Source organism: Sycon ciliatum, chromosome 11 (assembly GCF_964019385.1).
Source record: "Sycon ciliatum chromosome 11, ocSycCili1.1, whole genome shotgun sequence".
NCBI lineage: Eukaryota > Metazoa > Porifera > Calcarea > Leucosolenida > Sycettidae > Sycon > Sycon ciliatum.
The window spans coordinates 1,000,891-1,018,709 of NC_088653.1; the positions used below are offsets into that span (position 1 = coordinate 1,000,891).

A 17,819-nucleotide genomic window follows, 5' to 3' on the forward strand; every position below is an offset into this window, starting at 1 on the left:
CACTCGGGGAGGCCAAAGCAACTTGCTTGTGGTCCCACCTGCTAGCACTGCTCGTTCTGCTAAGCGCCTAACGCACGCTGGAGCCATTATGTGGAATAGATTGCCACCAGCAGCAAAATGTTCAAATAGGTATTTGGATTTTAAATCTCAAGCCTTGCAGTATATATTATCAGCGACATAGGTTTTCCAATGCTTACTGGATTGATATCTGTTCGTTGCAACCAACCTTCCGTCATTTTTCCTTTCTCTTTTTCTCTTGTATCTACTTTTTTCCACAATATCCTTTAACATGTTATTCACAGTGGGTCCAATGTTATTAGGCATTTTGCCTGTTTTGATTTCCACTATAAATAAAGTATACAACAACAACAACAACAACAACAACAACAACAACAAATCAAACAGCCTAGACTCGAGTAAACAAATCCAATCGCACGAGATTTTCACGAGACTGCACCCATTGGCTTGTTTAGTATGAAGCAAACAAGTCCCTGAATGCATGAACCTCTCCATAATGGAGATTTTCCCTGATATGCGAATTTATTTTGCATACTCGGCCAATGCGTCCTTGAACCTTTCCCTCCAGATTGGAAACTGCCAACGATTCTATGCCACTGCAAAATTCAGATTCTACCCTATGATCGGAGCACGGAATGCCGGAAGCGATCATGACCAGTGCCTTACTTGTAACGTACCAATGTACAATGAACATGAGTATTTCGACAACACATCTAAGCCTCAGTAGATAGTGCTGCGAGGGTAGAACTTCACATCAAGTGACATGGTTCAAAAGATTACACTGGCAAAGAGTTCTTTTTTTAATAGTAGTGAAAGCCTCTTTGACGTCGCATGTGATCAGACAGCAAGAGAAGCATAGCATAGTCCAAACAATCACGGGGCAAGGCTCAACGGGACACCCTAGCCTCCACTACAGCCACGGAAGCACAGCCATCCATTGGAGGCTGCCAAACTCGGCGAGCCCCACGCAGACACATGACACTCGAACACAGCAGGGCGAAAGACAGCCTGCAGCGGAGGTGGGCAATTAGCACAGAATACGCCTCCCTCCCACGTAGCGACTGGAGATGTGCAATCCGGCTCACCAGTGCAGCGGCACCCTTGCCGCATCCTCCGGTGGAAAAGAGCACAAAGGGGAGAAAAGATCGCTCCACTTCTCGGACTCTCCGATCATATCGACGCCGTTTCTCCTGCTCATGGTGCCGGTAGCGGCCAGAGAGAGAGAAAGAGGAGGTGCGGTTCGAAGACGCATAAGGGTTGAACACCCGTACATCAATAAAAGTGCGTTCGAACCGACCCCCCCCCCCCCCCCCAAACTCCACTGGCCACCACATCCAAACGAACTTGATCCTCGGTTGATGCTGACCAGAGCTGAAACTGCTCCCCAGTCAGGGGTTGGGGATGTGGCTCCACTGCGACGTTGTGGGCGACACCCTTCAATGAGCTTGCCTGTGTGTCGCGCACCTCGTTGTGGCGGATCGAGGGGAACCCACCGAAATGACAGGACAAGGCGTGAGCAGTGGTGAATGCCTTCTCGCAAACACAGGTGGTGGGCAGGCGAGAAGGCGTCCAACCGTAACGGAGGCAGAGGCCATTCCGGAATTCCCCCTTCGACAAAGCGAAGCCATGGCGAGCGATGGGTCGGCAGGTAAGCCAGCTTGATGCTCCCTTCTCCTCTGCCAGACTGATAGCGAGATCGAGTTCGCTGTGTTCGGTGCGGAACGTATCGGCAGCTATCTTCATTGCCTTTCTGGCCTCAGAGCGAGCCTGACTGCGGACACAGGCAAGAGCATCATCGAGGTGCTCTTCTTGCGCTATGATCTTGTCGTACAGCGCAGTGGTGATTAGCCTGGAGGTGCCGTACTGTGAGCCAAAAGTGGCAGGGTTGGCCACGCCGAGGCCTCCATGCCGGCAGGGGAAAGTGAGCAAAATGCGTTCAGCTTCACTGGGCGCCGTCCGTCCACTAATAACAGGGATTAGGCGGCGGTGGATGATGTCCTCCTGGGGTGCCAGCTGTTCTGCAGCACCATCGAGAACCCGACACAGGAAGGACCACCGGTGTTGGAGGCTGTTCACCAGTGCAGAGTTAGCTGCTTGAGGCTGTGACCGGGCGAAATCTGTCAGCTTGCACAGCTCCTGCGACCAGGTGGCCACCTTGGAAGCCACAAACTCCTGCACAAACTGATCAGTTCCGATGGCTGATCCAAGGTGACGGCACCCGTCAGTGGTGATAGACACACCCCTGCCGGCGAAGATGGTCTCGGCTGCCTCTAGCTTGTCCCGCTTTACGACGGGGTCGGACTTGCTGGGGTTGATGAAATACCCGAACGCCGGCCCATCCCCGACGAGTCGGTCCCACCACTGGCGGAGAGGGTTGAGCCCGCCACCCGCGGACGAGTCATGGTGCCGGTAGCAGTCTCTCTGGCTGCTACCGGCACCATGAGCAGGAGAAACGGCATACCAGCTCTGGCGTGTTCCTGGGGTTGCCACTCTGCGCACCAGGGGGAGTACCCCCAAAGGGTACATCAGGATAGCAAGAGGATCTCCCTGCGTTGTGCCTTCTCGCGATAGGAGGCACTCCCCGTCCACGAATAGGCGGGCCGACTGACGGTAGCAGTTTACGATAGCGGGTGTGATGGCTGGACAGAGGTGCGCTACGTTGCGCATACATGGTTCTCTGATAAGGCGATTGAACGCATTGGATGCATCCGCCATTAGCATAGCGTCTACGTCTTCTTCATGGAACGTGTCGTGCATGGCGTGAATGGCCCCCTCAATGCCACATTCCTGGCCTCCGCACATCTGCAGTGACCCTGTCGCCTTACGAACAGAGTCCCCCGCCACGCTCAGAATAGCCTTGCCAATGATACGACGGACGGTTTCGCCGATGCCTATTGGGCGCACACCCGGTTTCTTATCAAGAGGGATAAGCCGGCACGCCGTGTAGGCTTCCATCGATGCTGGGCTGACGTACTGAGTGGCGATTGGCCGGGCACAGCTGGCGAGAGCATCACATAGGTCGTCTGAAATGTCCCCAAACGCTGTGCACATACGCCTCCAGCCATCTTCGTCCATCCCAGACAGTGCAAAGTGACCAGTTATGTACTCTTGCATCTTGGTGCAAGCAAGGGTACATGTACTCTCAACCGTATAGACTGTGCAGTTGTACATGTGCATGTAGTGAAAGCCACATGCAAAATGCTGTTCCGTGACACTCATCTGCCACCAAGCACTGGGTTAATTGGCTGAAAATATTCTTCGGGACAGTAAAGTTGTGCGCCCAAGAGCGTGGAAGCCTAGAACATCCAGCCTGGAATACTTAGAACACAACAGCCCAAAATTAAGATTTGCGGTGCTGGGTTTGTGCTGTTGTAAAACACGGGGATTGTTATTGATTGCTATGTTTTACATGTATTTGAGCTTTACCACTACAAACACGTCTGTCATACACAATACTCAATCGGAGGACTACATGCTGTTTCGGTCTTCAATGCAGCACAGAGAAAATGAGGCAGATGAATGTCCTGCTAGAGAGCATCGAATACTAGTACAGGTATAGAATCATGCCTTGCAGATCTCGTTACGGCCCCTTCGATGCATGTTTGAACATTAGATGGCTGTGTAGCTTCAGTCATCTCGGAATATGTTATCCAGCAGCAACAACGCTGGGCACCGATTAACTGACACACACCTATTCACTATAATGAGTATGCGTTGGAACACTTTACCCCGAGTCATACTATAGCAGTGAATGCCATGCATGGGTTTACCTCACACACTGAATTTCATAATTTGACATCCAAATCACAGAAGAGTGGTGTTCCAAACTTTACGTAATTGCACTCCATGTCCTGCGAGCTACAGTAGAATACTTTAATAGAATGATAGTTATAGCACGTTCTTAGAAACAAAACGTATAGGTTCGAGGCTGCCAACCCAAAAATGTGTAATTTCACAGCCATAGATGCTGCCAGTCAGGTATACAGTAGGTATGCAGAAGAAAATACTAGTAACTCTTTGTGGAAGAGCTGTGCCAAAATGTGTACAGTACAGTAAATAAATAAAAAGTGAGAAAAGCAGTGACAAGGCTGTGCATGATGTAGATCTACTCGTACCAGTAAGTACAGTGCACCAGTGAAACTGTTGGTGTAGTACCGGTATACTACTATAATTATGGCATGGCCCTAATCTATTTGCAGTGGGCCGCAGTAGGCCAGTGCAACAGAAAGCAATTCAGTAGCTGTGTGCAATGTGAACATCTATGACATGCAAGTAAACTGCCATACAGCACAATCGATTACTCTCAGCCCACATAAATACAATGTAGGCCAATCAGTAGTATAGATACATGGAGCACACTCTACATCATACATAGTTAGCACCAAATCTATATTGTCGATGTACTTTGCAATGACGAAATGATGGCAAGCGTGCTTGACTCATCATAATACTGCCTTGAACTTGGTTGTAAGTTAGTTGTAAGTTCAGTGGTCGAGGTAAGCAGAGCTGCTCCAGCTTTCAGAATCCTGCATGAAAAAGGCAGATAGAAACTGTTCGTATATTAGAAGCAAACTGAGGTAAAGAGCCCGTCTTTCAATGCAATAATTCTATCCACTGCATGGACAGACCTGGTGCTTCGTTCACCTCTGTTTCTTGCTTTCTCAGAAAACCTACTTCCTCCTTCTGCCATCTAGCTCATGACACACATTTTCTTTACGCCTTTTCAGCCGTGGTCGACTTTCGCCCCTCCTGTTTGATTGGCAATTGCAGTCAACCTGGGGAATACTGACCCTCGATTGTGAATGAGAAAAGTGTCGCTATTGGTGTATTGTTGTTACTCGTGAGGTTGGAAGCATGCAATCAAATGGTCACTAGATCTGAAGATTGTGTCGTTATTTGCGAGTTGTTTTGTAATCCCGAGGTACATTGTTCACAAGGTGGATTGTACATGCTATGGGATGTAGAATAACTAACCAAACAAGAATGGTGTAACAATGATTTGAGTCCATATCCAATTGGATGAACTTAGAGCGCATGATCCATTCCAGAAAGGCGACTTCAGTGAGTCTTGAATTGTCAGCAGCATCATACTTCCATTGAGCTTTTTTTCTTTTTCGAAACGACCCTCTCTTTTCAATTCGAACGAAGGTCAACATACGATTATGGCAGGCATGCACGCACTGATCTTCACTGTATACATGTGCATGTATACTGCACTGTAGTCTGTACAGTCAACTAGTCGTGCTCCACTTGGCTTCCATAGGCGCAACTTGGCTTACGGTAAGTATTACTACAAGTGCATAGTAGCCCCCCCCCCCTCGGGGAGTGTGCGTGAAATGCGAACTGGTAAAAGAATCATTCGACACCTTCGTTCGTTTCGATGGAGAAGGTTCATTTGGCAAATTGAGGCCTTGGTTTCACCCCTAGCCCCAGGAGCGAAATTTTTACTCCTTGGCTGCCTGTTTGAGCCATCCTTGTGGAAGGGTTGATTTATGCATGCCTGCATATAGACCTTATTCGATAAACGTCACAATCACGTGAACCGGAGTCCCGGGACCAGGGAGCGGCAAGAGACCTGCGCTCAGTGCACAGCGGACTCGGCGTGGGAACATAGGAGTAGAAAAATACCGGTATTTTACTACTCCCTCGTCCGAACTGGGCCTTTCTTGCCACTTGTTTCACGTACGCGTGCCCCAGCTTACGACAAATCCCTGGAGGCGCGTCCAAAAATCATGTTATCGAATAAGGTCTATAGAATTGTTGATCTAGACGTTTGGGTTTAACAGAGCAAGCCTGTTTACGAGCTGCGCAGAACACAGATCACGTAGAACTACCCAATATGGGGTCAAAACTCACAACGTTTTGGGTACTTTGGTCTCATGTCGTCTCCCCAGGTGCTATGAATCCCTGATGCACATGTATCTACATATACAATGTAACCGTAACTCTACCAATGTTACGGACGATGACCCCCCCCCCCCCCCGGGATACAGAAAGTTGCTATGTCCTAGCCCTCATACAGCATTGGGGCATGGGGAGGCACTGAATCACTTTTGCAAAAAGGACTAGCCGAAAGTGGCACCACAAATTTTCTATTCCCAGAAAAGCGGCGTTCCAGCCGAGTTTATCTTTTAATTTAATGGTTTTCACGGTTGGGATTACATACCTGACAACCATCCTGATTTGGCCGGGACCGTCCCGACATCGAGGGCAGTAATAGGCACCCAAAAGTGCATTAGTTCATGTCTCGCCGCGAGCTACATTTGTATACATTTTCATGCCTAGGTATGTCATTCGATCTCAGGTTTGCAAAGGTTGGCAGGTATGGGATTTGTAGAGTGACCAGTTCTGACTATTGCCACCTACGGCGCAGAAGTGTCATTCCTACATCCTGGCTGCAAACATACCTCCCCCCCCCCCCACACACACCACCAACTATGTTGGATCCTATTTACAGGACCTCACTCTATATGAAAGTGTAGCAGAGGCACTGCCAAAGTATAAAAACAACATTTGAAATGCAAGCTCCATTGTGCATGCATGGAGGGAATGGGGAAAAGGCGGAGAGGGTGAAAGTGAAGGAAATTTGTTCCGAAATCAAGAGAATCTGAGGAACCCTTGCTGCATTCTTCAGTTCGATAACGTCAGTGGGTGCATCTCAGATGTGTTGTGTGCCCAGACATACTGTTACAAGTAGCACTAACCTGAGCATGAGAGCTGCTCAGTGTCATCATCGTGGTCTGGAAAACGAAAGGACGAACGAAGAAGGTTGCTGACCATGGCGAACAGCAGTGCATATCTAGACGACAGACGGCTTGCCAGAATCAGTCTGGTGCATCTTCAGGAATCTTCTTTCTTAATCGCATTCAGCAGTCAGCTTCGAGGTCAAGAGCGCGATGATATTTTCAGAAGGAATAATTTTCAATTTTTTTTTAATTTTGGAGAAGAAGCTTCCTTTCCAAAAAAAAGAGCGTTCCTTGCTTTCACAAGGGAGTCGTAAAATACCTGCTTTCACGCAAGGTGCCTTGCCGGACATGTCGTCGACAGCACAGTGTCGGCAGATCCACGTTTGTAGGCTGCAGCCCCGGCAGACGTTTGTTCAGCCCGGCCTGGTGGTGAGATTTTGGACCCGGGAGTACTAAAAACTGCTCGCATCCCAGGGTGCTCAGTAAGAGCCTCAGTTTCGCTCTATTCGATCGAGTAAGGCTTCCAGAAAGGCCCTCAGGTGCGCGGCCTGCGGTGCCATAATTTAGAAAAGCGATCCTGTCAGCTTTTCTATTATTGTGTTCACATGGCAAGAAAAACGACACCGCTATGCTACGTAAGTTTCTACGTAAGGTGCTCGGTATTTCACTTAGGCTACGTAAGTCTCTACGTAAGGTGCTCGGTATAAGATCTACCAACGGGTGGTAGCCGCGTGCTCTGCACGTGCACGGCAGACATTGTGTTGCAGTGCAGTCCGTGTTTGGATGTGCATGCGCGAGGAACTTTCTCCTTTGGAACTGCTTCTTGTATGAGCTGTTTCGGATATTTCGTCTCCTGGCATGGCTTATTTCGTTTCGGCGCTGCTGAGACCTCCTTTCGCGGAATATTACTCAATGACAGGTGAGTTGACCAGTTCCCTCTGATTCATTTGCTTGTGTTGACTCTTTCATTTACGAAAAGTGTGCTGATTTTGGGCGGAATGCAATAAATAATGGAAAAGCTGACAGGATCTCTTTTCTAAATTCAGGGGTCGCACTTGTGTACTTAGACATCGCAGCCATTTTTGATTCATCACGCACGCAGCACGTGCGCGTCAGGGTCGTGCAGCCAATCAGAGTTACGGAAAATTCAAAATATCGCAATATTTGGGCGATTTGTAAAGGGTTCCTTGGCAGCCGTTTATCTAGCTACGGCGTTGAAAATCGCAGGGCTGCTTTGACGGCCAAGTACGCGGACATCTATCGAAAGAAATTTTGAAATCGGTCAAGTAGAAGGGAAATCCGTGTGTAGGGCTTTTTCTGAGCGTTGTCGCCCTGCTTTCCAGTATTCTGACAGTAAATCTATGTCGTTGAGGAAAAAATTGATTCGGTAGATTTACGGAGGAGATTCTAATAAAGAAAATGAGCCCTCGATCATCGAAATCGGAGAAGAGATGGCTGCCAAGGAACATTTTGAAGACTGCAAGGACGGCCCGGCGCGAGCCGCTCGCGCGATTGCGCAGTGTCGGAAAGTACATGTACTTGGACTGCTTCGAGTTTATTTGGTGCGCGGAAGGGATCAGAATGATCTGCCTGCTGAATGCAACGCTTTGCCCTGTGTCTTTGTTTTGGAACAATGTTCATGTACATTCATTGCTTTCTTTCTCCAACTCGGCGATGCCGCGTTGCTGGACCATGAAGACTCCAAGACCAACTCAAGCCGACACCGTGCGATTGTGATGTTTGTGTCACAGGTATCATACAAGTGCAGTCCGTGCAGTAGGGAAAGTACCGATACAAGTGACATAAAACAAGGAAACCATACCGTCAGTAAGTCCCGATAGGATCGCTTTCCGTAGCAGGTGTACTCGTTGCTGGTATACTCCTTGTGGATCGAAGCAACTTTGCAAACAGAACCTCTTCCTCCTGAGAAATACTCCACTCGCATGATTCCCACGGTCGTTGTTCTGAGTATTGACACGCGAATTCAAAGCGGGAATATTTGCGCGCAAGCCTTAGACCTCCACTTACCAGTAAGTTTGCTGTTGTGACTTACAACTAAATGGAAGTCTATTTTGAAAGGAGAACGGGGAAAGAGAACGTCGCCGTGTCAAAACAAGAACGGTATCAGTGAAGAAGAAACTCTGTTCACAGAAATCAGAATTCAGATATCTGCAGGTCTTGATGTACGTAGCTAGCTTTGTAGCGCTTGTGCAGTTTTGTATGCAAACAATGCATTGAGAACCACACACGTGATCCAAAAGAGCACGCGTCGCGCATGCAGTCAAAAGCAAGATGGCCGCGATGTCGAGAGCTGATCATGATACCAAGTGCGACCCCTAAAATTTAGCTTTTCCGCTGCCGAGGCCTCCTTTTACGGAATACTCGATGACAGGTGATCTCTGAGTTGACCGGTTTCCTTCGATTCATTTGCTTATGCTCACCCTTTCATTTACGGAAACGTGTGCTGATTTTATTCGGATTTAGATCCATTTTTATCTCTTTGCCCTTGTCTACAGTGAGAACGCGAGTTCACCTTCTTGACGGTAAGGCTTATGTTAGATGTGTTGTCGAAATACTCATAATTATTCATTGTAAATTGGTACATTACAAGTAAGGCACTGGTCAGTGGCATACTATCGTTGGCAGTTCCCAATCAGGAGGGAAAGGTTCAAGGATCCATTGACCGAGTTTGCAAAATAAATTCCGCATATCAGGAAAATCTCCATTGTGGAGAGGTTCAGTAAACTTGTTTGCTTCATACGAAACAAGCCAATGGGTGCAGCCTCGTCTCGTGAAGATATCGTACTGGTATGATTGGATTTGTTAACTCGAGTCTGGGCTGTTTGATTTATTATTTGTGAGTACATGTACCACCGAGATTGCACTGCCCCAAATAAAGTTTCGTGCCGCCAAAGCAAGAATAACGATCTGCAATCTGTTTGTAGTACCTGCAAGAATGTGCTGTACATGGATGGTACTTTCTCTGTTGCTGTTTCAGTTGCCGTCATGTTGCTAAAGAAACGTTCGTAGAGAGGTTCTGCAAAACGAAAATTCGAACGAAGTTTCGCGACAGTCCTTGCGAAAGTGTGTACGAATTTTTGCACGAACTTTGCGTTCTGCACATTTTCGTAGTTTGCGCGGGCCAAGCGCACGTACGCCATGACCCTATCTCACGAAAGTGTGTACGACAGTTCATTTCGCGTTCCCTGCAAGTTTCGCGTCCAAAGTTGCGAAAGTTCGTGCGAAATTTCGCACTTCATGACGTAGAACGAAAGTTTGTACGCATTTTCGTTTCGCAGAACCTCTCTAGTGACTCATTTCTTTCATACGAGACGAGTCAATGAGTTGGTGTGGCTTAGAATCTTTCGCTGTAGAAGAAATCTATTTGTATGTCTATTGGACAAATAATTGTACTCACTGGTTATAAAATAGGTTAAGACAATCTCACAGAATAAATACCATCGGTCCCTTGGTGTTCGTCCTAAAGAGGTTAGACTGGATATCATTCATACTCACCAAAAGATGTGTAATATTTTATTATTATGGAGTGCCTTGTTTATCTCTCAGTACCTCCAACCATAGCCTTGCCCCTTTTATCCTCAGGATCAGTGTAGTTGTTGGAACGAGGTGTCGGACTCAGCAATGTATTTGTTTACATTTTAATACATGTTTATTGTTCCTCCTTTGCTGTGTTGTTTTAGAAAATCGTGGACTAACAGTTTGAAATCATTGAACTACTTCCAAAAGTTGTATGGACATCAACAGGATTACGATTTCAGTGCAATATGATGCAGGATGACCTTATCACGATAACCCATGGTTATAAACCATTATAAACACAGAATCAACAAATACATCTGTGACACGCACCTGGTTACATTTCTCAAATAAATGTGATCGAGGGTGGGGAAATCTGAAATATCTGAAAGGCAAGACAATTTTATGACAGAGTCATGAAATTCTGCAACAGCAACATGCACAGAATGACCTCCGTATAAAAAAAAGTATCACCACGGTCCACCACTACTCACATGTTTCCCCGCAGAAGAACATGCTACTGCCATTTTCTGCAAGAAAAGGCTTGCACATCAATGCGTATAATACGGTATTGATATGATGTGAAGCCCATCATTTACATATTGATATAGGACATTCCATTGATTGGTACATGGTGACAGAAAAAACAAAAGAAATTATAGCAATAAAAACTGCTTTATGGCAGTTTTCTAAAAAAAGTTATTGTGTTCTGGTCCATGGACCCCGTCTAAAAAGTAAGAAATTAACGAAATGTGATAGCCGAAAATTAAAATTTCACACAAAACCTCACAATAATCACACACAGTCACAGAATGAAAAGCTACATGTAGAAGACCTTTTCCCCTCGTGATCCTCTTTCCTATGCATGCATGACATGCATGTTGCCCATTGTTGGTGCAGTACAGGTTTAGTGCTGAAAACAGCATTTCAAGTGTTGTGATTATTGTGAGGTTTTGTGTGAAATTTTAATTTTCGGCTATCACATTTCGTTAATTTCTTACTTTTTAGACGGGGTCCATGGACCAGAACACAATAACTTTTTTTAGAAAACTGCCATAAAGCAGTTTTTATTGCTATTATACCTTGGATCATGGACATGCATGCTTTCACCAGGCCGGGAGTCGTCAAACGCCGGTACTTGACGACTCCCTGGCTCTCACTTGTCAGCCAACTCACACGCTTTGTCGTGCACGCGCAGACATCCAGCATATATGCGTGTCGAAATGTATTTTTTAGCGGGTAGTCAGCAAAATTAAGTGAGGGTCCCTTTATAGTCCTTCGCAATCAAAACACATGCGGAATAGTATGGCTGAGGTGTGTCCCCAGCAACCGTAGCGATAGTGTTCATCCATGGGGAAATGTAGCTAACGCCTCAACCATTCCAAATTCATCCATAAAAGGCATTTCTGAACGCATTTTGTCCATAATATGAATGTTTTGTCCTCGTTTTCTTCAGAATATTTGAATTATATGCTGGCTTCATTCCAATATTCCCTTTGTCGCTCAATATGCCATAATGAACTGTCTCACAAAAATATACGGAAATATGCGCAAGCATATTTGGTCGAGGCCTAAGGGAGCATCTCATAAGTTCGCATTTATTTTTCAAACGTAACGCATTTCGAATAGACTTTACCCCCCTACCTCCCCCCTCTATTCGAAAGTTTTATCGCACATTTTCTGTGTTTATCTACTGTACACATCCATGCCCCATGCTATGGTATGCTTACGTACATGATTGTCATGTACATGTACATGAATGTTTTGCTAGAGCGGTCGTGAATGGCATACAGTAGTACTGCATTTACTGAGTACAAAGTACAATCAATGACATGTACACGCGAATAAGCATAGTTCCTCCACAACAACTGTACTGCTGTAAACCATTGTAAATGCTGGCCAGGTACACGGTTTGATCAGGCTGGTGTGACATTTGACACCTCTGAGTAGCCTGCATGCATGCAGTGCAAGGGTTAGGTGATCTGCAAACACAGGTAGATCTCCACCTAAACACACTCATTTGCTGCAGGGATCTAGCACGGTAGTACAGTAGATTGTACAGTTCCAGAAAATGTGCGAACAGTCATTTTTCTATTCGAAATGGCCGCTACCCCCCTACCCCCGTTTCGAATTGCGTTACGTTTAGAAACAAAATGCGAACTTATGAGATGCTCCCTAAGTACTAGTATCAGGGATTATCCATTTCAAAAAGATTAGCAATCAGGTTTTGGTCTTAAAAACTTAAAAAAAGTATTAAGATAAAAGGGAAAATTGGACAACAAAGTACATAGAATGGCTTGTTAGGACACGGCAAATTGTTCTGTGAAGGTTTCGGAACAATTGGAGCAGCCATTAAGGAGTTAGATTTCGGTCAGGTTTCCGGCATTTTCCATGGTTTAAAATTTGCTGTGGATGTCAGTATCAAGTTTTTATCAAAACCCACGATTTATCCTTTCCTTTTTGGCTTTGTGGTTATGAATGCAGCATTGCTGTCACCCGCGTCTGCTGACCATGATTGGCATTATGTTGTGAGTTGAAATCCCAAACTATCTTCAAGTCAAACTTGTTTTTCATTGTTTTGGTGATCACGCTGATACAAAAGGTACAAGCCAAAGAAGGTTGCTGCGCCAAACGACTTGTTGTTGGAGCTGGCGTTTCCTGCCGAACTTACTGACACTTGACTGGTTCACGCCATGTGAACACACCCACAACACTGAAGCGGTGTGAGTGAACACGGAAGTCATTGCGCTATAGCTACGTGTTGTTGAATACAACGACACATCGATCGATCGATTTCTCTTGAACAATTATTTTAGTATTTCAAGATCGCCAATTTATTTGAATTGGCCAAGCAAGTCCTGAGCTTCAGGTTCTCTTACTGCCAGCTTGTGGCCGGTCCACGCGCCTGGACTCCAGCATGGGTCTCTGCCTGCCACCCGCCCGCAGCAACTCTGGAAAGGGGACATTCGCCTTCCAGGGTGCGCTATGCTGGAACAACCTGCCAAGCAGTATTCGCTCCATCTCTGTTCCTCGTCAATTCCGTGCTGCCGCAGTCCCGTTTCTTCTATGAACTGAGAACATTGCAAAGCAATTGTATGTGTGGCTGTCAATGTACATGTGTGTGTGTGTATGTGTGTGTGTGTTGTGTGTGTGTGTGTGTGTGCACGCGCGTGTGTGTGTGTGTGTGCACGCGCGTGTGTGTGTGTGTGTGGGGGGGGGGGGGTATGTGTCTAAGTATGTGTGTATTGGTGCGTAGGTGTGGGTATGTACATGTAGATGTATGTGTGTGGATGTGTGGGTGTGTGGATGTGTGGGTGTGTGGATGTGTGGATGTGTGGGCGTACATGTAGATGTGGAATGCTTCGATTTCTCTATCTTCTCTTCTCTTCTCTCTTCCTTTCGGGGTCTCCCGCTTCTGGGCCGGCATGGCCCATGCTTCATGCGTGCTTGTTCCTGGTGTTGTTTTGTCTACTGTGTCCTGCCGCTACTCCGGCTTTGGCCGTGACCACGATGTGTCTCCCCATTTTCTCCTTCATCCTTTCCTTTGTCTTTTTGCTAAAAGCTTTCTTCTCGCCGTGACCACGATTTTTCTTCTTCTTCTTCTCCATTATTCTTTTTTTTCCTTCCTTTCTCTTCTTCCTTTGCCGAGAACCTTCTGTTCCCATTATTTTCTTTTCATCTCTGTCCCCATTCCTGGGTTATTTGGACTTCATTCGCTTCCTTGTCATTGGACATGTTCAGTCCGTTCGGTTTGCGAATTTAAATAAACACAACAACAACAATTTAGGAATCAGCGCCGTCTTCTATCAGCTTTCGCAGGCGTCTGTTTTTCCCACAATGGTGTCGAAGCGATACGGATGGCTTTGCCAAGTCATGGCCTTGGGAATGTGTCTGTGTCGATGTCGTTTTCGTCACATCGTGAGAGTAAGGGTGCGTTCTTAAATCCTCTCGGAAAAGTTGGAGACTCTCCGAAAAGTTCGAGAGCTGTTCTTATATCCTCTCCGAATTTTAGGAGGCTCTCCAAAGCTCTCGAAGCTCTCCAAGCTTCAGAGGTGGTTGAAACTTGGAGATTCCCGCGGTTTCGGATCAGCGCATGCGAACTAGGCTAAACGCCACGTGTTGATCATGAGTGTACGCATTTCCCTTTTCACATACGCACAGCGCATACTATTTTCGTGGCACTCAAGATCACGGTCCCTTTGGCGCTCCATTTTGCTTGACATCTGCAAAATATCTCCGAATTCTTCGAGACCCGTTCTTGAAGAATCCCAGTTTCTTCGACTTCTCTTTTCTTCTTCTTCTAGAAGCTGGAAAATTTAAGAACGCACCCTAAATTGCATCGCAGCTCAAAGAAATGGGGCACGAAATGAATTGGGACCCATCCCGCTCGTCAACATTTACCACACTTTCGACGTGCCGACGTCGCGACGTGAGTGAGTGATCATTTTTCATGCTTTCGCGCCGATTATTTCTTCGAGTTCACATTGAGTTTTCCCAGTCCGTGCGCCAGGCCACTGAGTGGGCCGTTTTCATTTTCCTGGGTCCGATCCCGCGGGAAAAAGTCTGCACAAAACTGTGTTGGTGAAGATGATGACGACAATGGCAGTTGGGGGAGAAATTTGGCAATTGTTTTGGCCTTTCTCGCGGCCTGTCTTCGCTTCTTTGCCTTTGCAGCAATGGAAGATGATGAGTTCAATGTTGTGCTTTGACGCCGAGTGGAAAATTTGAATCGCAAACGCCATCTTGGCCTTTATTTATGGAAGAAACTGCTCTCCCCGATTTGCTGGTTTCGCCGACTGGCATCGAGAAGTAGACGAGCTGCGCTTTCCAAGAGCCGCGGACACCAAGCTCTCATGGCGGATCTTAGTAAGTACATATTGTTGTGTAGTGAGATGATAATGGTTTGAGCATTCCTGCCTGGAATAACCGATGGCACTAAGTGGAATCTCAAAATTGTTTTTTTGGTATTTTTACGAGCACAAGTGTTGCCTTGTTGAAAATAGCACAACAAGAAGACAGAAGCATCCAAAGGAATACGATGTCATAAATAAATGTGTTTTCTTCCCGTTTAGTATGCCTGTGCTTAGGATGGTACTGTTGAGGAATCCAAAAGTGCGAAATTTGTATGTCTTTATACTCTGTATATTGTAAAATTTGCATGACATTTTAGTGGGTATGGACTTGTAGTTGTATTCTCTTGAGATGTACCATCGTTGCTGCTGCTGCATGGCTACGGATGGACATGCTGGCCTTAATTGCCATGAAAGCTTCTCTTGGTGTCATTGTAATAATTCATTCTTTGTTGATATTATCGATTGAAACGAACCGAATGCTGTCTCGTTTCATGTACGCCGCTGACGCAGCTCCACTGCATTCATATTTTGGTGGCTGAACCAAGAGTCCATAGCCCCAAGAGCATGCAACTTTGCACGAGGGGTCTGAAGGGGCTTGCTGCCCACATTACGTAGCGACAAACTGAGGTACCGGCTGGGGCAATGCGTCAACGATCTGCTGTGGTTTCCAGATTGAAAGCGCGCTTTTTCTCATAAGAGCCTTATGAAGGTTTGTGTGCATGGTGTATCGCATGCAGACACTGCCTCGAACCTGCTGTGTTTCTGTGTGTAACCGATCCACCAGGGGTTAATAATCCGGGGTACGTCCTCTTGGCAGAACTACCGGCAGTGATGCCCAGCCATGCCAACATTCTAAAGCGCGATGCATGATATCACTTCTACGACGCGATGCGATGCGCGACGATGTGATTGAGAAATTTTCTGCAAATTGTTGCAGTGAGTGCTGCTTCACTGGAACCAAAATATGGTTCAAGTGAAGCAGCACCCACTGCAATTATACTAATAGGGACAACCAAATCCACTTCCATGGAGTTCAGTGTATTATCTGTATAACATTGGAAAAGTGTAGTATATAAAGAGCGGAGCACTTTTTTCCATTGAATTAATTTCTGTGTTTCATGCATTATTCCTCCTGTCGTTAAAAACTTGAAATGCTGCCTTATCTTGTGCGATCTGTGTGTCTTCTCAGGTAGATCGTGCTCCAACGCGTCTTGGCATTGTGTGAGAACAGTACGAAGAGGACCTTGGGTATTGCAGCCTTTCCGCAGAAGGAGAATGACTCACTTCTTTGTGCTAGTGTGCAAACATCCATGTATTCTCCCAGTACTGCTGTTAGCTCAGCCAGAGGATTATCGCAGATCTGAGTGTGACAAGCGATCAGCTGTAATAGCTTTGTTGTGAATGCTTGCACTGCTGTCAACTATTATCCATTCTAGCTGTGCCTCGTAGCACTTCTTGCAAAAGACATCATTCTATGCTATTGTCATGTTCTTACTCCTTAGAACTGCTGAGACCGTTTCATAGTGGGAACACTTCATCTGTGCCTGTTTGTCCATAACTGTCTTACATGTGCTGCAATGCCGCCTATATTGGCTCGCCGTGCACTTTTGAGCTCGTCCGCTACGTTCCGTTTCGTACACTTCTGTAGTAACGCAATGAAGATTCTCATTGACACTCCTTTACACGGCCAGCGTATGTGGATATTAGTCTGTAGGTGGCTGCAATTTGGGTTTTTGTCTTTCGCCGTTCACTATTTTACCAAAATATTCCAATATTCTGCATTTGTCGGATGTGTGCACTGGTGTCCAGACGAGTTGCTTGGCATAACTCGCAGACAGGAATGCATACACGCCCAGGGTGTAGCTGAGTGGCATTATTGCACCGTCCTGATGTGTTCATTGTGAGTGCTACATGTTTCCAGCTGTCCTCCATATACATGTAAATAGCGAGAAAAACAGAGGTTAGAAAATTGGTCGGTGTGGTGTTATTTGGTCTTGGACACCGGCGAGAGACCACATACTAAAAGACTAAGGCTTGTTCTTCTGGATGTTGTAGTGGGTGTTACTACGCGTGCCTGGAATACTTGACGGCACTAAACTAAAGTCCTGCGTAAAGAAAAATTCAAATTTCGACAGTCGGAGAAGACGTGATGCTGCATGGGACAGAAGCACCCCGCGAGAAAACGTTCGGAACTGAGGATAGAAGTTTGCCTTATCCGGCGATGGACGGGGTGTCAGGTCTGAACTCGAACGAAAAAGGGCCTTGTAAGGCCCACCTAGTACCTTGCAATGACTAGAAACTAACAATTCTCAAGAAATAGCTCAAAAAGTTCAAAGTCCACTGACTCTGGAAAATAAAAAACACGGATAGAGTGCGATATTTTGAATCTGGCGCACGGACTGTTCCAGCCAGCTTTCGAGCGCGCATACAGATACGGTAAGGCGGCAAACTCCCCAGGCGATCGCCAGGATTGCTAATCTTTTTGAAACTGACCAGTGTCTGGTGACTGACTCCCTGCGTGGTACCGCGAATACTGTATGGCAGAACCACAATAAAGGCGCGGTTTGGAACCACCCAGCTTTGCGAATTTTCGAACTGCACAGTCTATACGGTTCATACCTTCATACCTTGCACCAAGAGTACATAACCCCCTGGGGGGTCATGTACTCTTACTTGCACCAAGAGTACATAACCCCTGGGGGGTCATGTACTCTAGCTTGCACCA

At 46.4% G+C, this 17,819-nt stretch overlaps 1 long non-coding RNA gene across 1 annotated transcript; it reads left to right on the plus strand.

Annotated features, from left to right (window-relative positions):
- The first annotated feature begins 14,743 nt into the window (after positions 1 to 14,743).
- On the plus strand, positions 14,744 to 16,875 carry LOC135827454 (uncharacterized). Its single transcript, XR_010555454.1, has 2 exons — positions 14,744 to 15,107; positions 16,284 to 16,875. It is a non-coding gene; the product is annotated as an uncharacterized LOC135827454 (long non-coding RNA).
- The last annotated feature ends 944 nt before the right edge of the window (positions 16,876 to 17,819 follow it).